At 31.6% G+C, this 23,741-nt stretch overlaps 1 protein-coding gene across 1 annotated transcript in view; it reads left to right on the top strand.

Moving 5' to 3' along the window:
• LOC123701819 overlaps positions 1-23,741 on the top strand; it is a 143,732-nt gene that overhangs the window by 43,783 nt on the left and 76,208 nt on the right. Inside the window, exon 3 of the mRNA XM_045649385.1 lies at positions 21,780-21,843. The gene's annotated coding sequence lies outside the window, so the exon portion shown is untranslated. The remainder of the gene's footprint in view (positions 1-21,779; positions 21,844-23,741) is intronic.

Below are 23,741 nucleotides of genomic sequence, written 5' to 3'. Positions count from 1 at the left end.
GTACACGTTTATTTTAGCATTCTAAACAGACTTTCAATTCATCCTACTAAAGAAAATCTGAAAATGAATACTTCTCTTTAGTATACAAACCTCTTAATATATTACAGCCTATGTAAGGAATAATGTAGCTTTCTGCTTGAAAAGTGTAATCAATGCAGTAGTATTGGTTCCAAACATTAACAAAATACATGTACCTACATTCTTCTTATACAGGGTGTCCCACTATTGGTATACTAAGCGCGAAGGGACTTGTAGTTTTGCATACACTGATCACGTTAAAAATACAAATTACGTTAAAAAAAATTTGCTAAATTTTTCCTGAAAATTCATGTTTTCTTCTCTAGCTTCGCGCAGACAGCATATACCGCTTCTCGTGTGAGAGCATTTTTTCAATGAAAACATAATCTGAAACGATAGCTCGCGTACTGGTGGCAAAGTTGGGCGGGTTGATTGTTATGGGTATACAGTATACACATAGAGTTTTAAGAATTCATCTATTTGAAAAAAAATGCGTCTGGAATTTTATAAGTCCTTTTACATACTCAGCGTATGCAAAACTATAGCCTCCTTTGAGCTTAGTATACCAACAGTGGGACACCCTGTATAAGTATGGATAAAATAATACGTAACACTGAAAGCCACACAGACGTGTACAAAGACGACACGCAATAAGTTCAGACACACATAAAGCAAAATGGAGGTATGCCAAAGTTTTCTCTGCTATTGTTCTGCCAACAAATATTTACCTTGAAATGTTTGTAGCGCTAGAAACCGATCGATGGGGCTTTTAATTTTTATATAGATGTTAAATTGGAATGTCTGTGTATGTACAGAGTAACTACGTTTATTTTACTTTTTATATATCAATTATGTAGCTGTCTTCAATTATTTAAAATGTTTTATTTAGAACTATTTATAAAGATACTACTTTCAAGCTGCGACTTCACTCACGTGATAACCGAGATAATAAAAAAAAATATACACAGGCAAGTACATAAATGTTTAATTCCAGATGTGTGCGAAATAATCATGCTTATCAATCAATATTACATTTTTTTAAGCTTTAATATAATATCATACTTTATCTCAAGATGACGGCAACCTTCGTTATTAAATAAGAAGCTGATATTAATTAATGTTACTGCTCTTACGAAACTATGAAATCATTCATATTTTGTAAGGAAATAGTTACCGAATGAATAAATTATTCGATATTTCCTTAAAACATAAAAAAAAATATATGAACATATTTTGTATAATGTATAATGTATGCAACTACCTGCCAGTCATCGTCGACTAAACTTTAATAAATTATTATTTATTACTTTTCCTATAAAATAAAAGATAAATTTTACTTAACAACATTGCGATGCTAGAACTATCTTTCTCGCTCTTTGTTATCTTCAATTTCATTTATATTTTCACTGGAAACTGCTGCTTTGAATTATGCGGAAAATTATTATCAAGTGGAAGTTAAAATACACGTCACGATACTTTTATTGTTATTTAAAATAAATAAACTTGTTACCTTGGAGAAACTAATACAAATTTCTTTTATATAGTACTCTAGCTTTACGCATGCGGCTTCGTCCGCTTTCAAAAAAATTCAAAATTATTTATTTCTTCCTTTTACAATATGTCCTTAACTAATTTGTGATTGGAACACTCCTAGTAAGCAAACAAATGCTTGTAAAAAAAAATACAATGCAAAAACAGAAAAGAAAAGAAAGAATAAAATCTGTGTGTGTGTGTGTGTTTTGTGTGTGTGTGTGTGTGTGTGTGACAGCACGTTTATTTTTTATATTGGAGCAAAGCTTCGGTATCTGAGTAGCTTAAGGGTTTCAACCATTCCATTAATACTTTTTTACAGTTTGTATTGAGCAATTTACCTATATTTAATTTTTGTCTAAAACATTATAAATTACATTTTAAAACTTTTCGCAAGAACCACTCTATCGATTTAAAAAAAATCATCCAAATCCGTTGCGTAATTCTAAAGATTTAAACATACATAGGGACAGATAGCGACAGCGACTTCGATTATATTATTATGTACTAGGTAGCGATATAGTGTATAGAATATAGCGCTACATAAAGATAAGAAACATTTAATTTACTCTTCGCAGAAATCTAATTTATATCTGACAAGCAATAAATAATTAACAATTCACGTTTTAACTAAATAGGAAATAAATGTTGAATTTCCTCCGTCTCAAACAAATGTAAATCTTAATAATATTGAGTGTATTCGGATCTCTTGATTACAGTGTATTGAAGGCTAATCGAATATAACTGTACAAGCGAAATCCTAAATGTACCTATTTGAAAAGGGAGTTCTGTGCGGGTCTTGTGATGCTGTGTCAAAGGTTATTGATTTGACTCTATATTTCTTTATACATAAAGTAAGCTTTTGCGCTATATTACTTTTGTTAATATTTTTTAGTCCGTTTTGCACGTTGACTAATCAATATTTAAAATGATTTAAAATGTTTGACGGCGCGGTTGGCGCAGTGGTAAAGTAACTGCCTACTGAGCCGACGGTCCCGGGTTCGATCCCCGGTCAGGGCAAATATTTGTGTGATGAACTCAATTATTTTGTTCTTGGGTCTGGGTGTTATTATCTATATATGTATTTATTAAATATTATATTTATTATTTATCGTCACCTAGTACCCACAACACAAGCCTGAATTGAGCTTACTGTGGGACTAGGTCGATTTGTGTAATAATGTCAAAAAAAAAAAAAGTGAGTCTATCTATACCTATCACATTATTTCGAACACTTAAGTACCGACAATTTTGAATACTTTGGGATAGTTGATAAACTCTGTAAAGCTTTATACAATATATTATAGCAAGCGGCTACATTAGGGGCGGAGTATTTGAAAGAATGTGAAATAAATTAATTTTTCACGAAAGGGATATATTTCACATTCGTTCAAACGTGCGTGGGTTAGCTGCCATAGGTAATACAAAAATTTCAAAATAAATGAATCAAACGAATAAAATGAAAACACAAAAATCATTATTTTGAATTTATTGTATAGGTAGTATATTTAAATATTATATTTGAACGAAAGAAAATAATTATTCAGAAAGAGGTATGTGGGCGTAACGTAGGTTCCATCCATTGTTTTGAATTAGAATATTGTAAAGCTGACTTTTACTTGATATAAATTCCGATACCAAATGTTTGCAATAAATACAAAATTGTACCTATAGGTAATGGACCTATGATTATAGGTCTTAATTTTTCTATTTACATTAAAAAAAATTTCTTGTACTAAGATGTTATAAATAAAGGAGACCTATCGATTGACTGTCTACTATTCATCGATGGCTCTTTTAGACATATTATATTATGTATAAAATAGTCTGCTGTAGCGGACGATATCTTCGCCTATGCTTATTACCTCGATGACCAAATTAGGCTAAGAATAACAGAACTGAGATATATCTAGAGATGAACTTTAGAATCTATATATATTAGAAATCTATATAATAGATCTAATATAATAGATCTAAATAGATCTAATTTAAAATTGTATTAACTGTCTGTGAATGGAATTAATAGAACAAATACATTATATAAATATTATAAATGCGAAAGCTTGTATGAATGTTTGTTACTGTTTTACACAATACCTGTACAATACCTACCTGTAGGCGGTTAGGTACCACGAGAGTGACGTCACGAGTTTAAGCCAGTTTATTTACAACAGGTTTGTGCAAATAGTCACATGATAGTTCCTATTTTTAGTGCGTAAGCGGTACAAAAAATATTAGACAAAAAATATTAATAAATATTTGATTTGATTAGGTTTGATACCAGGTGGAGACAAAAAATGGACTCCGGTTGTAGGTGTAAACATAATTATTAATAAGGTTTACTTCGTCTGTAAAAAAGTCGATAAAATAAATGAGTAATAGAGCTTTTGCACAAGGGAATATGACTACACTCTACAATATTTTTACAGGGAATATTTAAGATTTATTATTAATAAGTTCCGTTGAAATACTGAAGTTTTAGCGTCAGTACATAACATACATTTTCAGTATTCACGTGAACATTTTATAAATAAATAAAAAAAATAAAAATAGTTTATTTACCCTTCTCAATTTCATACAATATGGAGTAGTAGGGCCCTCCTAGTAAGTTTAATATAAAACCTGTGTCAGGAGGACCCGCTCTTCCTTAAATTAAAATAGGTTATCTACATGAGAAAAATAAACGGTTTATAACAAAATATTAATAGTTAAGTGTACATATTTACGAGATATTTTTATTTTATTTTTATATGTTTAAACTTGTATCTTTTTTATGTAGTTGTAAGATACTCTTATTAATTGTATAGATTTATATATTATATTATATACATGTATAGATTTCTAGATCATTTAACTAGTAGAACTGACCTTTATTATAATAAGCTAGTAATCTGAACTTCGATATTCCATTATTACAAAACTAACATTGGTATCTATAACATTAGTGCAATGATATCACAGAGCTCAAACTATACTGGTTAAGTCATTTCATGAATATAATGCGAAAGTTACAATACTTTTATGACATTTGCGACTTCTCCAGTTATTCGTAGCGACATTTCGAATAACTCGAATTTTACGAGCGAAATTGTTGTGTTGTTTGAGAGAAAATGCTAGAAAACTTTTATTTGATGCTGGCTGATGCATGGTAAACATATTATGATTATATTTTTGTACAGATCTAGCTGTTCGACCTGGCTTTGCTCGGGTTGACCAAAAATAAATATCTACGAATAATCTAATATCTAATATATATTATAAAGGCGAAAGTTTGTAAGGATGTATGGATGTATGGATGTTTGTTACTCTTTCACGTAAAAACTACTGAACCGATTACAATGAAATTTTGCACACATATAGAGGGTAACTTGGATTAACACATAGGATAGTTTTTATCCCGGAAATCCCACGGGAACGGGAACTATGCGGGTTTTCCTTTGCAAACGCGGGCGAAGCCGCGGGCGGAAATCTAGTATAGAATTTTTTTCTAACAAATCTTTTTACCCTATTAGTTGACATACTGAAAGAAACATACAACCCATTTACGTGAGTAGTATTACTATATAAGTAAACAAAAGTTAACGACAGACAATTTATGCCCGGTTCCTATATTCAACGGATCGTCATAGTATCAAAGCTACTATCCGTTTTTCTAGAACTAACTACGAGTCGTTATTACCGTTCCACAATTTTATTTCTTGACGTGCTATCGACGGACATCCGTTGGTCATAAAAATACCGAGCCCTCTTCACTCACAGATGTGCGTTTCGTTATAAGCCAAATTGAAATTAAAATAACACAAAATTCAGGACAAAATAAGTTAAATATACAGCCGAATTATAAACTTTAAGAATAAAGTTTCTTATTAATAAAGAACTAATACTAAATAACTATATATTTGTAGACATCTGCGTGATAATTTTCCTTCTAAACAACCTAATGCGTTACACAGAAAGCAAAAACGGAACGTTTTTCTCGCGCACGCGTGCATTGCTTGTCAGTTGTCAAATTATTGTCATTCATTGTTGATTGATGATTCATTGTCAAGTTTTATATTAATTAAAGAATAACAATACAACGACCACTGTTTATATATTTATTAAAAATGGATATTACGCCGGTAAGTACGCCTTTATATTTCTTCTTTAAAATCGTCTGCCGCTTACTTTTTGCTTCGGACACTTTTAAAGTCAAACATATATTTCTGTTACAGAAATCGAAGAAGGCTATGAGTAAAGACGAGATTGCTCAATTATTATAACCAGTAAGGAGACTAATGCTTCTACGAATAAATTAAAGGATGAATGTTGGACTTCGTTGACCAACACATTTAATGCAAAAATTGGTCAAATACCTACCAGGAAAACTTTTTATTTTCAGCCAAAAAATTCAAACATAATAAGGATGATGGACAAATATTATGAAGAAATAATTGAAATACTGAACACACAATAATTGAAATACTGAACACACAATAACTAATTAATTTTTGTATATTATTAAGCAATATAGGTATCTAGACATACGGTAGAAAAAGAATTTGTTAGGTAGTGCTAAATGTAAATCTTATGTAAAAAATGTATTTAGTTCAGAGAGCCTATTACAGCGTTAAGGAATATAATATAGAAGATGATAATCGATGGAGGGTTGTCGTGTAAGAATCACAGGACAGTTCTTTGGCATATATTATGTAGTTACATATTACTATGTAAAATTAAACTGTAATAAAGAAATAAAACTTTTATTCCATTTTATTATGTACTTTTATTTATTTTTTATTATTTACAATACAATGTTTAAAAAATTGATTTCTATATTGCAAACATAGACATACATATAAATATACTAGTGGTCCGCCCCGGCTCCGCCCTTGAAATACTGAACACACAATAACTAATTAATTTTTGTATATTATTAAGCAATATATCTAGACATACGGTAGAAAAAGAATTTGTTAGTGCTAAATGTAAATCTTATGTAAAAAATGTATTTAGTTCAGAGAGCCTATTACAGCGTTAAGGAATATAATATAGAAGATAATAATCGATGGAGGGTTGTCGCGTAAGAATCACAGGACAGTTCTTTGGCATATATTATGTAGTTACATATTACTATGTAAAATTAAACATAGTTATAAAGAAATAAAACTTTTATTCCATTTTATTATGTACTTTTATTTATTTTTTATTATTTACAATACAATGTTTAAAAAATTGATTTCTACATTGCAAACATAGACACATATATATACTAGTGGTCCGCCCCGGCTTCGCCCTTGGTACATGTTTATGTTTTCTTTCCATAATAACCATCCTCGTACTTCAAGGAACATTATAAAAAAATAATTATCGAAATCGGTCCACCCGTTCACGCGTGATGCCGTGACCAAGGGAAATAGGTCTGCCACTGATATCGATATTGTGCCTAAAGCATAGAACCTCAGCGTCAACAGTAATTGATGTTATGGAGATACTCCATGATTCCTGAAATGACAACATAAGGTAAAGGCGGGTTACTTCGGGCTAGTGGGGTATTTCGTGTGTTTTGCTTTTCGATTCTAAATTAAGAAATTCTGACAAGATATTTTAAAACTAAACTTTATTGTGTGTTCTATAAACATTACCCTACCAAAAAAACAAAATATCTAATTTTTCACGGCAAAACGGAACGCAACAAAACACACGAAACGACAGTCGGCCTCAAACAGCTGTGATAGCCGCGCGTGCTTACAGAGCGTAAGGTCGTACACGAAACTTTATAAGACCCCTACAAGATACAGGTAAGTCTATTTATCAAGATATTAAGTTAATTCTGTTCTGTATTTTGTTGCTATTGATCTTATATCAAGTTCGGGTAGTTTAATAGCATAGATTTCCTAAAATTAGCGAAATTTCGACTGCCGAATTAGCCAGCAGATTATTATTCCTTAGTAGGCTACTTCGTGTTATTCCCGAATTAGCAGTATTTTACTGATTAGTTTATAACGCGTTTGTTGTTCAGATAAACGTTTTATAATAAAACTAACCTAAAAATTAAATAGTAGAATAGTTAATTGTTCGTCCAGGGGAAATTCGGTATATAATTTTGTGAACAGATTTATTACAATATGACATTGAAGTTTCCCTTAATTTGGACGTTCCAGGCAAATTCGTCTCACTGAACATTTATGCAAAAACGCTTTTTTTTTGCTTTGTATTTTTAGTAAGTTAAAGTTGTTTGGTGTGTAAGGTACTCATTAGTGTATTTATATTTTCTGATAATGATTTGCAGTTAATAAGTTCGCAAATATGTAAAATCGACTAACACGAAATAACCTACACAGTTTTTGGGCGTTGCTGGTAAATTCGTGGGTGCTAAATTAAGTTTGTTTGTTTTTATTTTGAGCAGGTATTAACTTAAGTATAACTCCCGGCATCTAACTTTAGCGCTGACCGATTAGGAGAGGGGATGCGCAGAACGTAGGGAAAAGAGTAGTGACTTTTGACATCCCCCACCTAATCGGTCAGCACTAAAGTTAGATGTCGGGAATTGTAAGTAGGTATTGACACTTCTGCAGATCTAGGTACTTACACGAGACCAGGCACGTGCACTGCTAGATCATGGAGCATAGTATTTTTTTTTAGTCAGGAGACCTAAGGGAACGAATATCCTGAAATGTGTTTGTTTTTAATTACTTCTCAATGAAAATGGTCTTAATATAGGATAAACTATTTGGGCGTTATGGGCATTTCGCTTATTCTGTTTACACTTTGTACTGGCTAGGGCAGTTTTTGACATGGGATTTACTTTTAAAGAGCGGTTTAAAATTATCTACGTTACCCACTTGCTAAAAAACTTTTTAGTTAATATAAGATAATATTATAGGATACTTCTTAAAATTATCGTTTCATTTCAGAAACATGCAATATGGCAAAGGTGTACAAGAAATATTATACAGATGAAGAGTTGCAAAATGCTTTGCTTAAAACTATATACGGTGAATTAACTGCCTATAAAGCTTCCAAGCTGTATAAAGTTCCATATCAAACGTTACTAGATAAATTGAAGAATAAGCATACCAATCCTGCTGGACATGCAACAGTTCTCACAAAAGATGAAGAAGAATTAATAGTGAAATGGGTCCTCCATATGGCAGATATTGGGTTCCCAGTATCGAAGGAACAGCTGCTTCTATCGGTAGGGAAGCTCGTCCGGGAATTAAATAGAGCAAATCCGTTCAAAGACGGCATTCCCGGACGAGACTGGTATGAAAGATTCCTGAAAAGGAACCCAACTATCTCAATGCGAATGAGCCAGGCCCTCACTAACGCCAGAGTAGGTGCCACGGAGGAGCCATCCATACTAATATTATAAATGCGAAAGTAACTCTGTCTGTCTGTCTGTCTGTTACTCAATCACGCCTAAACTACTGAACCAATTTTCATGAAATTTGGTATGGAGATATTTTGATACCCGAGAAAGGACATAGGCTACTTTTTATCCCGGGAAAATGACGCAATCCCGGAAATCCCACGGGAACGGGAACTATGCGGTTTCGTTGGTTTTTCTTTGAATGCGCGGGCGAAGCCGCGGGCGGAAAGCTAGTATTAATATAAGTTTTAACCCTAAATAAAACTAAATGCTACTTAATATAATACTACCACAGCAGAGTTAGTAATTAGTAATCCATGTGATTGTATGTTACCTACCAATATTAATAAAACATATTTATTATTATTTCTCTTAATTTCATTTTAAGCCCCTTATTTAAGTTAATTAAAATAAAGATTTTTCACAATCAATGCCTACAATAAACGTTTATAATACTATCACGAAATAGCCAACACGAATTCACGAATTTAGACGCAAGGCAAAATTTTAACACGAAATAGCACGCAAATGAAGGGTGGACAAGAAAATTCATTAAAAAAAAACCAATGGCTTTTTGATCGTAAAAATAACACGATTCTTTTCTCAAAGAACTATACGTTCTTAAATAAAAGCTTTCGTTCCGATACCGAACCCTGAAAAATTACAAATCCACCTGAAACTTGCAAGACCCTTAACATGCCGAAAATACCCACGCTTACGTTAAATTAGGTATGTAATAAGGTTAGACGTGTTTGGTATAATATTAATGCCTCCATTAAACTAACCTGGCTCCTTTTATTCGTACGTCTGGATAAATTTCAAGAAGTAATTGTTCAACAGATTCTTTAGCAAGTCGAAATCTCAATTGAATTTCGTGAGAATCCAGGGTCGCAAAAAAATCCACTCCTTCTCTATAATATATATTCTTTCACGCCCACTATCTTCTTCCGAAATTCGATATAATATTAAACACTTCTCTATCACTATCTGAACTCCACATTTCGATATTGAAGCGGAAACAATGAAATAGTAAGAATTTAACCGCCCGAAATCGACGGGTAAACAAAATGCTATACGAATAGTAACTTTGACAGCATAATGACATTAAAAATATTTATAGGAACGCGATAAACTGTCTTCTCCATACAATATGCTTACCGTTCGTTAATAGTAACCCTCCCATCCGTCAGTAGGAAGCCGTCGGTAAGTTGCTTGACGAGACGTTTTTTATAGGAACGATTTTCGCTTACGCTTGGTTAATTATACTACTATTCGTAACTAAAACGGATCGTTTTTCAAATATAGGAACCGGGCATAAAGCAATTATCTGTAAAAATCAACGCTTGGAATTAAAAATACGCGTGACAATAATATATTAACATTATGAAGTGTCGCAGCACACACGACGTTGCTCCTCAAATTTATCAGGCGCAAGATTTTTCAAGCACTCTCAGCGACACTCGAGTCAAGTTCGCTCGGCTTGTATTGGGATTCGTTCAATAATTAATTTAAATCAACTTATACATTTGTGTTGGAGCGTTTCAGAGTTAAACTATGCTAACCTTTCCCTTTATTCGACACAGGGGTTTTGAACAAAGGCGAATAAACACAACAATAGAGGAGCCCTGAACCGTTATTCAGGCAAACTTGATCAACATTATCGATTATTTAGACCACGGTTCCGATACGTTTACCGGTAATTCAATAACTTTATAGATAAACAACGTTACAGTAAACACGTTATGCTGTTATTTCATGAGATTATGCGTGCATGATTGAGCTTTTGAAACTTAAAATGAAATGGTGCGCACTGGTTAACTTTAAATACATTAATTGTGCAAACTATTTAAAAATATATTATCATTCATATACCTATTCATTCTTAAAGTTCAACAAATTATAATATATTTGTTGGACGCAACAGTAGTTCTATGTCCCAGCGTGAATATGTTAAATGAAAATTTAATTATTTTTCTTCATATTATGAACTTTAGAAATATAGTTCAGCGGAAAAAAATAAATAAAAATAAACATCACGAGACATGTAGCGCTTCAAAAGCAACACATTGGTCTAAATACCAAATTTTTATCAAAAGCTCATACTTTATCTACTCTAATATTACAAAGAGGAAAACTTTGTTTGTTTGTTTGTTTGATTGTAATAATAGCTCATAAACTACTGGACCGATTTTAAAAATTCTTTCACCATTCGAAAGCTACATTATCCACGAGTAATATAGGCTATATAATATTATCACGCTAAGACCAACAGGAGCGGAGCCACGCGGGTGAAACCGCGCGGCACAGCTAGTGTATAAATAAAACGCTTTTAACCATCACATAAAAGTTACGTAACAAGGAAAGGAAGATAATAGGACTCGGCAGGGTAAAGTGAGCAAGTTTCATAGGTCCCGACCCTCAATCAGTTCACTATAAAATATCGGTGATTTTAATAAATTGCACGCTACAGCCCGGGTAAAATTACTGTTGATACTGCTATTAAATAAATCTGTAACACGGATGAGATATTTTTAAATTTGTTACAGTATAATTTTCAGGGAATCTTATTTTTTTATTATAGTTAGCACATTAAGTATTTTATAGAAAATTAAGATACATACGCTTTTCAGTTCGCATGTACGAATTTAGGAAAATTACTGACTACTTATACATAAAATAATACGAATGTATTTCGTACAAGAAATTTAAATATCCACACGTTTAGAAAATTTACTAATTACACACATACAGTAAATTTAAAAGTATTAGGTTAAAAGCTAGAGAATTATTAAAAAAAAATGTATTAGGCAATATTTTGAACTGGAAATAGTTCGCATAAACTTTTAAGAGATTAAAACTTGAAAGCTGCTATATTAGAAAATTCTAGAACTACTAAACTCAGTCTAGATACATTCGCTTAGGAATAACAAGGTATGACGTAATGTTTCATAAGTTTATTAGTGAGTGTAAAATTTGGCCCATGTATGAAAATTATATAATGAAGTTAGTACTTGATGACCTTTATGTAAATTGTGCCCGACTGCTCCCAATTAGCTATTGTCAGATTTCATTTAAACCTTTATGTTATGTACTAAAGCTTTAAGGGTTGTGGTAACTGGTAATTAACTACTGCATATTATATGGAATGGAATTATATTGTGAAGTTAAGAGTAATATTGCTAGGTTTTCGATAAGGGAAACTTTACTCTCTTCTGAACGTAAATATTTTACAACAAATAAATATAAAAAAGCTATCAGATTTACATCAGCAATCTAATTAATTTTTCGACAAATTCCTTTTTTTTATGGACAGCAAACGAGCAGACGCGTCGCCTGGTGTTAAGCGATACACGCCGCCCATAAGCATCCACTCCACTGGGAAGTGGATGTGTTGCTGTCCTCAAAGGATTTTGAAGGAGTTAGGTAGAAGGGACGAGGATGGGAGGGAATGAGGATAGGGAAGGAGTGGATGGGTAGGGGATGGGAAGGGATGTGGGCCTCCGGACCCCTCACTCACCGTTCGGAACGCGACAGTAAACTGTCACTATGGCGCCGATATTCTGTGAGGGTGTGGTACCTTCCCTATAATGCTGTGCAGTATTTTGGAAAATAGGCAGAAATTACACTCTGACAAAACAGTAAAATAAGTCAAATTATATCATTTTTAAACTACTTTTTAATGTATTCTATTTCAGTTTCTATAATAAATAAAAAAATTAAATAGGTTAGAGTTTGTTCTGAAGGAAAGCGCGAAAATATATTATGTTATTGTTCAATATTCGTTTTTATTAAGTATACTTTATACATTTATGTGAAAATTCAATCTGTGACATTTCTAAAGCTCAGTGAAAGCTTGAAGGTTCAATTCAAATACATATTTAAATTTTCTATGAATTTAATATAATATTTAAGAGGTTGAAACCTGAATTTGTATACATGAAGACATTCTTTGAATACATGAAACATGATGTCGTTGAAAAATGTGGAAGGAAATAATTTTCTAAGTTTTTTTCTTCGATGATGACGTAAGCCCTAAAAAACGAGCTTTTTTCTTTGGGTATCATTTAAGCTATCACCAATTTAATTAGTTTTGTGTTTCTTAAATAATAGGGTTTGTCCTCAAAATAGTAGATCTGTCACCAAAATGAAGTCACCAAACAATGCAAAATCAGTTCCACAATAAATCACCTAAAATCCTGAGATATAAGGTCTAGTACCAAATAAATGTTTTTGTATGTATTATAATAGGTGTGTCCTAATAAGTATTTAAGCAAACTAATTTAAAGAGATCACCAATAAATCATATTATATTACTAAAAGTTAAAATAATCAATATTTATTCTTAAAAATAATAACCACTGAATAATCAGCTCTGGTTTAATAGCTGGCTAATGGTTAGCATAATAATTGTAGATAAAACACTTAATTAAAGTTAAAATAATCAATATTTATTGTTAAAAAACAATAATCACTTCGAAGGGGGCGCCCCCTTTTTCTTTTCTGGCCGATAAGCACATTTTTTGCTTCTGGTGGGGGGTTAGCCAGCTTTAAGCGTATGGCTATTTCGATAATATGTTTGCACATGTCAATTTTTAAAGTGCGCCAATTTGTCTCCGCCCCTTTGATCATTTTTTCATTAAAATTATAAATTGATAAATTGATAACGAATACTATTAATTTATTATATGAACGAAATAAAATGTTACTACTGTATTGGTGACAAAATATCAAATAAAAAGGAGTCGCAGTCAGGGATCGATAATCGATTTATTTGGTGACAGATCTACCATTCTGAGCACAGAGCTATTATTTAAGTAGACCGTAACAAAACTGTTATTATAAGAACGAAGTTTATATTCATGTAATGCAATATAATTTTATTGGTTATATCGATCTCTTATTTTACACATATATTAACATTAATTTGATAATTCATACCTGGGAACAATTTTTGTTTATCTGAGAACGGAAATATTTCGTGGTGATAGATCTATTTATTAGGTGATACAACTTGATGACAAATATAAATTTTGGTGATATAAAATATAGTTCCCTTTTTCTTTATCTGTGTGGTGCATTGTTTTTAATACCTATTGGATGCATTATTTAAATTTTATTATTTAAAAAAGTCTAGAAATTTATGTCTCAAACAGTTAATAGATATTACAGTTAATAGATACTTATCCCTACTAATATTAGAAATGCGAAACTAACTCTGTCTGTCTGTCTGTCTGTTACGCTTTCCCGCTTAAAACTCTCAACCGATGTTGATGAAATTTGGCAAGACAGTTTTTAGACGGACCGCTAGTATAAAATAAATCTCAAACTTTTATCCATTGAGTAAATTTACCAAGCATGAGAAATTTTCACATTTTTCAGAAGAATCTCATAATAATTGAAAGTTTAAATGCAACTTATTTCCCGGTTTGTTGGAAATAACTATGCATTAGAAAATAACTACCTATTAATTCTCATGTTTGAAACTACTAGCTTTTGTTTAATGTGAGTTTTAATGCTTAGTTAGTGTTGAATCATAAGTGAAAACTTTAGCGTTTTAAAATATTTGACTATGTTTTCCTATTTGGCTTAGCGAATATTTATTTTGTTGTATTAAACATACATACTTATCAGTATAGTATATAATTTTATTTGCTTTCAATATTAATATTTGTTCCTATTTTTGTGCTAAAGTGTCTTGTTATAATAAAGACTATAGAGTAATATTTTTTACAGTTTCGTATCTTGGTGAAACTAAAATCTTTAATACAAAAATATGTACCTAGTTATCTTTAAGAAGGCCAAAATGGTTGAATAGGTCTGGAAATAGTGACCTGAATAACAGTGCAATATTGAAATTAGAGATCAGTCGTGACGAATTTAGCCTGTGTCAGCTTCAGCTTGACTTAAGTCGAATCTATAAAGGTAACAAGTTTCTTTTAAGAAATGAATTAATTTATTAAGATTTACTTATTTATTAAGAAATATCGTTATAGTTATGGTATATTATTCTTATTATACAGGACCGTAATTAGTAATTACAGTTAGATAACATTTTAGGTATTGAAAAGTACAAAGTAATAAAATATATACGACGGACTTCAAACGTCTCTACGATTATTTCATGTTGTAGAAGTTTACACTCAAGTGAACATACAGCAAAGTAAGAACATCAAAAACGGGAATCGTGAAAGGTAAAAAATAGTGTGCCTTTGAAAATTTTAATAGCAATTTATCTAGCTAAAAGCTTCGCTTTCATGGCTATCAGGCGCGGTGCAAAAGAAAATGCCAGTGGGTTGATGAAATAATTAAATTATTCACTTTGAGTGCTTTTCAGTTAATAATTTATGAATACTGTAAAAGCAGATCTGTATCTTGATATTCTTAAACTTTAATTAGAGTTAAAAGTGCACAATAATTAAAAATGTTTCGTTTTACTTTTGTTATAAGTGTTTTAGAATCTGACTCTAGTATCAAGGGCGGACATCTTGATAATACTCTTGAATGTTGTTAAAAAAAATTGTCAGTATTTCAATTTAAATTAATTAACGTTTTTAATTTGGGAGGAATTTATCGATTCAGAATGAAATTTGGTTCAGATATCTGTAGTGAAAAAAAACGCAAACCATGAAGCATTTGAAGCAACGCATTTAAGGATGATTTCAATCCAGTATAGTTTGTATATTTTTCTGTTTGACTATAGGAGATAGCACAGTTAGCACTTTTTTAAACTCTAGTTTCCTAGTTAGCTAGATAAAACGTTGTAGAATAAATCAAATGATCGATCTTATAATTACTAAAGTATAGTTAGTTGAGGAAGGTCTGGTGACCTAAAGTGCTAAGGCGTAGTATGACGATGCCAAAGTGCTTCTAAAAATAAACTCATAATGAATACAACTTATGAGTACAATATGTTGAAGGTTATTTTGTTACGTACTTTGGGCCCCAGTCCTATAATTAAAATATTACATTAAATTATAAGTTAGCTAGCTACCACGTGGCTTCACCCACGGGCAAAATGAAACTCATCTTTGTGATGATATACAAAATTGCTGGGAACAGTAACGGATCTCAAAGAGAATCAGAAATTGACAACAAGTCTCCGGATTTCTGTAGATAAGTTTTTGATAACTTGTAGTCTGCGTTTCATCCAAATCCAGAAAAGAGTTACATACATACTTATATTCATCCTCACAAACTTTCGCATTCATAGATAATATTAGTTTTGTTATTAACTATAATATTAATTTTAATTAAAATAAAAGTATTACTCTAATCAAAGAGTCACATATCTCTAAAATGAGGTTTTCGAGTAACAATCAGTTGCAGTTGCTAGCTGATATGGGTCTGATACCTACCGTTGAAAGGGTCTCATTGTATGTAATGACATAATATAAAGGTATGATGAGAGCAATTTGCTACCCTTTAGCGTGGTATTTTGGAGATTAATGATATGGTTAATGGTTGAAGTTATGTGGTATTTTGATTGTGAGGACTGGGGATGTTTGTTACCAATTTACATTATTGTTGTTTAAAGTTTATGCATTGTGAAATAGACGGTAAAAATTCTTTTTCGTTTATTTTCATATTTTTAATCCATAAGTTAGTGGTAATTCGTAATAAATGTTACAAAAAAATATTATAGTGTCATTAGTACTTAGATAATAATATGGTAGTATATAATAATATTAGTAGATAATAATATTTAGCTATAACTAAATGGGAAAATACATGTATGATAATAAAATTAATATTCCACTGACTAAACATCTTTCTATAGGAAAATAAGTTTCGATGTCTTTTATATTTTTAGCCACAATAGGGTTTTGACCAAGCGCGGATCCAGGGGGGGGGTCATGGGGTCATGACCCCCCCCTGGGCTAGGTCCACGACCTAAGTGGACCACTAATTTAATATTATCTTTTTTAAATTTACAACTTAATACTGTTCAACATGATGTTTTTATTGACTTTTGAGACATAAAAGTAATATAAAACAATTAGGTAAATCAATTACAAACGGAAGAGGATATAACAAAAATTAGAGGAAAAGTTAATTAGGGTCGACCTGTGGTCGTGATTCAAGGGCAAAAAACAGGTTTATCGATTTTTGAAAAAACCTATAACTGCGGAATAAAGTTATAGTAGGTTATTAATTTTTTTACTACAACTTTTGCTCACTTTCCACACACCTCAAATATCGAAATATCCCAGTTCGTGGATAAGACATAATTGATTCCCTTGCAAGTAGTTGCGAGTTACAGAATATGAGGCTCTATTTGCTTTTTCTTCAGATTGCGTTGACATAGAATTTGAATTAAATAACAGATTTAAGTTATTATAGACCTGAGTTCTGATGTGAATATCAATTTAATACATGTAGACGTTCATGAGTAAAGGGATTGTAAGTTTAAAATTATTTAAAAAAATATATTTTTATTTAATTTAATTAAATAATTAGGGTTTTTGCAGTTATTCCTACATCTGTGCTATAAGACGATACTTTTTAACTCAATTTCAAGACTTTGTGTTTACGGGACAGGGTGCTCCCTGCAGGTAGGTATTGATTCCTTTGCTAATGTCGAAACCCTACGGTCTACGGCCCCTTGATGCTGTGGAAAATTCAAACGTATAAGCCAACGCAATCAAAAGATGCAGCTGTAAATGCTGAAATTTTTCGCAAAATTCGACACTCCCTAGGAAATCAAAGCCTACAGGGTAGTTCCCGAGTACACAGAGTCATGAAATGTAGTACAATGTAACATCTTATAACGCAGACTAGCTAGCCCGCGTCTTCGCCCGCTTTGTCTAAACACTTATAATTAATTATATATTATTCCTCTTGAATCACTCTATCTTTAAAAAAACCGCATAAAAATTCGTTGCGTAGTTTTAAAGATTTAATCATACAAAGGGACATAGGTACAGAGAAAACGACTTTGTTTACTAATTGCGAAAAACATGAATTTATATTTTTATTTGAATTTACTTAGATTATTATAAAAAAAATATTTAAAAAAAATTTAAACTTACAACCCTGTTACTCATGAACGCTTACATATATTAAATTGATATTCATGCCAAAAACTCAAGTCTATGATACCTTTAAGCTATAATAAAATCAAACTTCTATGTCAACGAATCAGAAGATACAGCCGTAAATGCCGAAAAATTTCGCAAATTTCGACATTCGCAAGGGTATCAAAACTCAAAACCTACAGGGTACCTACTTTCCGTAAACTCAGAATCTTGAAATTCGGTACGAAGTAACATCTTATAGTACAGATACAGGAATAATTGCAAAAAATATATACTTTTTAATTAAATATGTATATCTTGAACAATTTTCAAGTTTGTCTGCCTGTCAAGACCCTTTTTCTCAGGAACGCGTGGAGGTATCAATCTGAAATTTATACCGAATAATCAAATCTACGGTTCCTTAAAGCTGTGAAAAAATCAAACTTATAAGCCAACGCAATCAAAAGATGCAGCCGTTTATGCTGAAAATTATCGCAAATTTCGACATTATCGGCAACTGGCAAGGGAATCAAAACCTATATTGTACTACTTCCCGTGAACACGAGTCTTGAAATTTGGTTAAAAGCGCTGACATTGCTTTTAACAGATGGATGAAAAATTGCTAAAACATACATTTCATGCTTATCAACATTCTCAAGTGTCGCCAGGAATCAAAACCTACAGGGTACTTTCCCGTGAACACAGAATGTTGATATATTGTAGAAAGTTACGTCTTATAACACAGATAAGGAAAATTTGCAAAAAGCATAAATTTAAAATTAAAAATGTTTGTACGGAACTCTTGGTTCGCGAATCCGACTCGCACTTGACCGTTTTTTTTTTAATCTACGTATCAATTAAATTATCAAAATATAGATTTTGTAAATTGACCACGACTATGTGACCCCCCCCTGGCACTAAAGCTGGATCCGCCCTTGGTTTTGACTCATATAAATTACTTAGAGATAGATTTAAGTGTGCTAAACCTCTTTATAAACTAAGTTTAAAAATCATCGACACATACTCCGTTTAAAAAAGTCACGGATAAAGTGTGATGACGTCACGCTGATGACGTCAGCAGTTGTCGCGAATGGACCCGCCTATTATCTTCAGCTAATGGTCCGCTTACAAGGCATTTATTGGATCGATGTTGACCTATATGTAGGGCATAATAACACAGGTTAATCGCTAAACTTAGTTTTGCCTAGTGTAGGTTGATTCACGTTTCTGGCAAACGTGATTCGACGAAGCTCTGCTATTGAGCTTAGCAATTATGTAATTGGTGTTGTTATTGTATTGAAATTTATTATTGTTTTACTGGTATGGCTTGGTAGGGATTCTGTCTTTATAATGAAGCTAGATTATGTTCATCTGGACGTATGGGTGAGACATACCTATTACCTTTATTCATACGTTTGAAAAATCTGTATGATAATACCAAAAACAATGCTTATGTTATCATCGCAAATTGTAGAGATAACTCTGAAACACATAGAGAAAATGACCCGCAGCGTATTTATGTAAAAAATTGATATAATTGCTATAGGATATAATAACTATTTATTTTTACAAATGAAGAAAGAAAACTTTATTTGATTGAGTTTGAAATTTATTTCAAATAATATTTGATACGTTGCAAAATATAATTATGATAAACAATAAACACGTTGACACAATAAATAATTGATTTTTTAATTGTGTTAATCGTTAAAGTAATAGGGTTAAGTAATTGTTTCATGGTCTAGAAAGAACGGTGTTTCAATGTATTATTTTTTAATTTAAAACTTAACCTTGTATTACTACTCTAATGACTTGTTTTATATAACGTTTAATTTTAGTTTTTGAGTTAGTTAATTATTGCTTTTCAAAAAGAAAATTTTATCAAAAATTTTGTCTCTTTTTTAAGTTTATTTAACTTAATCTCTTTTTACAATAGATACTTACATGAAAACAATTAACTTGATTATTAGGGACCAGCACATTAATTTGTAACAACACCTACAATTTATCTACATTCACTCATATACTCTTTACAAAATATACTCGTATATTTAAATAATAATAGTTTAAAAAAACTAAAAAACACGCTTTTTGCAAATTGAAAAATGGAATAATTTTATCAAATTAGTGTATTGTCATCGGTCCTCAATAAATCTACAAAGTTTGAACGAAATCTGGCCGTTTAAAGTGGGTCAAAATCGCGCCCAAAGAAGTCGGTTACAAACAAACATAAAAACATACAGGTGAAGCTAATAAAAAGCGTGTAAAAAAGAAATAGCACATGACTTTCGATCTTTACAGCAATACAAGTACATACAAAGTACAAACCCATGATGAGTGTTTAGGATTGAACTGATCAAAGTTGATAGCCGCAGATAACCAATAGTGGCCCGGATAAGCCTTGCCCGCGTAACGGTCCGGGTAAACCGGTTTATTTGACGATTGTAATCCGGGATACGACGTTTAGATGTTGCTTCTAGTTTTGGACGTAGTACCAGGGAATCAATGTACATTGGAAGTATATAGGCACTATTTTTGTAACGAGTAAAATAAATTTATTTGATAGTTTAATATATTCTGTAAGTATCCATCGATAAGTAACATTACATAGTATAATTTAAATAGTGTTTCTCGGGTTCCGAAAGTCAATCTATGAACATTTTTATATAACGTATAAAATATTTTAATTGAATGATAGAGTTTTTACATTTAATAAAATAGATGTGTCAACAATTTTCTTCAATAAGTTCAACACATTTTAAAATAATATTGGATACTTACAATAAACAATACTTAAGTATATTGTAAAGAAAAGAGGAATTAATAAAGTCAATATCCAAATAATTCACCCTTTACATGAGTTGTTCTTCGCAGTACCTACTACGAAAGCTCGAGCATGAATATTTAATTCAATTTCCATTGCATTTTATTTATCATTTATTATGTCCATTATAATATTATGCTTTTGTAAGGAATTAATAAATAATGCATTATTTTTTAATTCTATTAATTCTATTTCATTAATAGATAGAAACTGAATTTCTGTTGTTTTCGTAAAAGAAGAAATTATGAAAATAAAACAAATGTATGAAAAATAAGCTACAAATAAATACCATTTCAAATAGGAGCAATCTATAACATCGTATCTATTAATTATGATAGTCTCAAAGGATCGAAGTAATTGAGTTGCTGACCACTTTTAGCTATTACTAAATACATTACCGACTTTGATAGAATCGATTTTAATTGATATATCGATAATCTAGATTTGCTTATCCATACTAATATTATAAATGCGAAAGTAACTCTGTCTGTCTGTCTGTCTGTTACTCAATCACGCCTTAACTACTGAACCAATTTGTATGAAATTTGGTAAAGATATATTTTGATACCCGAGAAAGGACATAGGATAGGTTTTATCCTGGAAATCCCACGGGAACTGGAACTAAGCGGGTTTTCTTTGAAAACGCGGGTGAAGCCGCGGGCGGAAAGCTAGTAATCTATAACATAAATGTTTGTTTAAATAAGACAGGTAGTTAAAATTAAATACTTACGTATATTCGAATAGGTACATTGTTTATATTAAGAGTGTTTTTTCACCAACAATGTGTCATTGCTCTTTATTTGATTTGGAGTTTGAGCCTTGAGGCGATACTTTTGATTATTTACAAACACATACATCGCTACACATCTTCGCACATTATTGGTGGAAAAGATCTGTCGGTCTGATCGGTCTGGATTATTTACTATATCGGCCCTTAACAAAACAGGCGTTTTAACCACCGCCTCAATAACTATATCGATATTTAAAGTTTCATAGTTTATTTTACGTTTTCTTTAATTAAATAGTATTGCTTCTGTTGCAGGCGGATGGGCGCACCCAATCTCCCAAGATCCAATCATCTCGGCCCTCCCCTGAACTTGCCGCAGGTAATAGCATAAGAAATATAATTAAAAGTATTTCTATACCTTATGTGTTGTTCTATTACATAAGCTACATCACTGCTAAGTATCATCAAAATTCGTTCAGTTATTTTAGCGTGAAGAGCAAAAGTGGATGGTAAGCATCCATCCTCGCAAACTTTAAAGTTTATAGGTAATAGATATTAGTAAGAGTAAGCTTTAAAAATAGAAGATAATTTATATTATGTACTTAAATGTTAAAAAAATATGTACAAAATTGTCGTATAAAATGTAAATGACTTTAATAAATTTTATGTAGGTCTGGGAATAGCTCGTAAACTATTTTTTTTATACCTTTAAGTGATATGGGTTTTCTGGCAGAACAACGTTTACTAGTATTTACATAAATTTCTTTTTCACGATTTTCTTTAAATTATTTTTACATCAAGTCCTTTATTGTTATCTAACACTATAGCTATGCTACAAAAAATGCGCTAATAACCAACTTGATATGTAAATGAAGGATTATAAATAATTTTTTCATTTAATAACTTATATTTATTTTGTATATATTTTTTGGTGATTACCTATATCGAAACTAGTTTTACAATTGACCTATAAGAACGGACAACATGTCATTATTATTTTTTTATTTTTGGCATTTTGTAAAACTAGGAAAGATAATAAGATAAGATAAGATGTACGAGGCCTCAGAACCAAAACCGAAGAATTTTATAAGTCTATATTGTTAAATAACTACGATGTAATAATTTTAACCGAAACGTGGCTTAACAGTAGTGTATTTGACCATGAACTTTTTGACCAGCGTTATAATGTTTTCAGACGAGATAGATCGTCAACTTCTTCTAGTGAGCATAAACGAGATGGAGGTGGTGTCTTAGTTGCAGTAAATAACCGTTTTCGTGTTATAAGAAATTTCAATTGGGAATCAGCATGCGAAGACCTTTGGCTTTCATTAAAAATTAATAATAGCTTTTTAATACACATATGCGCTGTTTACATACCTTCACCTGTTAACTCGTCGTACCTCGAAACATTTTTAAATAATACTACTCAAATCATACATAATGACGTGAACTCTCAGCGCTCTTCCACTTTTCTGATAGGTGATTTTAATCTATGGGAATTAGTTTGGCAACGCGATCGTGATTTAAACTACCTAACAACGTCTTCCAATTGTAGTTCACTCAGTACATATTTCCTCGATTCCCTTGCATTTAACAATTTACAACAATGCAATGCTGTCGCGAATTCAAATGACCGTATTCTCGATTTAGTTTTAGCCAGCGAGCCGTCGCATGTCAACGTCTATAACGCTGATTTACCTTTAGTTTCGATCGATGCGCATCATCCCGCTCTTAAAATTATTATAGAAAATCCTTCTCAACGTCATCTGAAACCAAATAGCGACATTGTTTTATATGATTTTTATAAGTGCAATTATGAAGTCATAAATTTCGAACTGGAACAAGTTGACTGGACTTCCCAATGGATAAACGCCTCCAACGTTGACGAAATGGTCACAACTTTCTATGATATTGTATTAAATATTATTAAAAGTAATACTCCAGTACGCAAACTACGCAATGAAAAATATCCAACATGGTTTAGTCGCCCCTTAATAAAATCTCTTAAAGAAAAAGCTAAGTTTCATTCAAAATACCTAAAATATGGGAATCTCAGAGACAAGCTCCAGTTTGATTTGCTTCGAAGGCGATGTAAGGACATGCTAGACCACTGCTACTCAGAATTTAAAAATCACGCGGCTGATCATTTACGTCATCGTCCTAAGCATTTTTGGAAATTCTTTAAGGATAAAATGAGCAACTGCACAAATTTACCACATGAAATGGTTTTTAATAATACGGTTGTTAAAGGTGGTCAAGAAATATGTAATGCTTTCT

Source organism: Colias croceus, chromosome 22 (genome assembly GCF_905220415.1).
Source record: "Colias croceus chromosome 22, ilColCroc2.1".
NCBI classification, from domain to species: domain Eukaryota; kingdom Metazoa; phylum Arthropoda; class Insecta; order Lepidoptera; family Pieridae; genus Colias; species Colias croceus.
The sequence above is the reverse complement of the archived record's forward strand: the minus strand, read 5'-3'. Positions and strand labels throughout refer to the sequence as shown.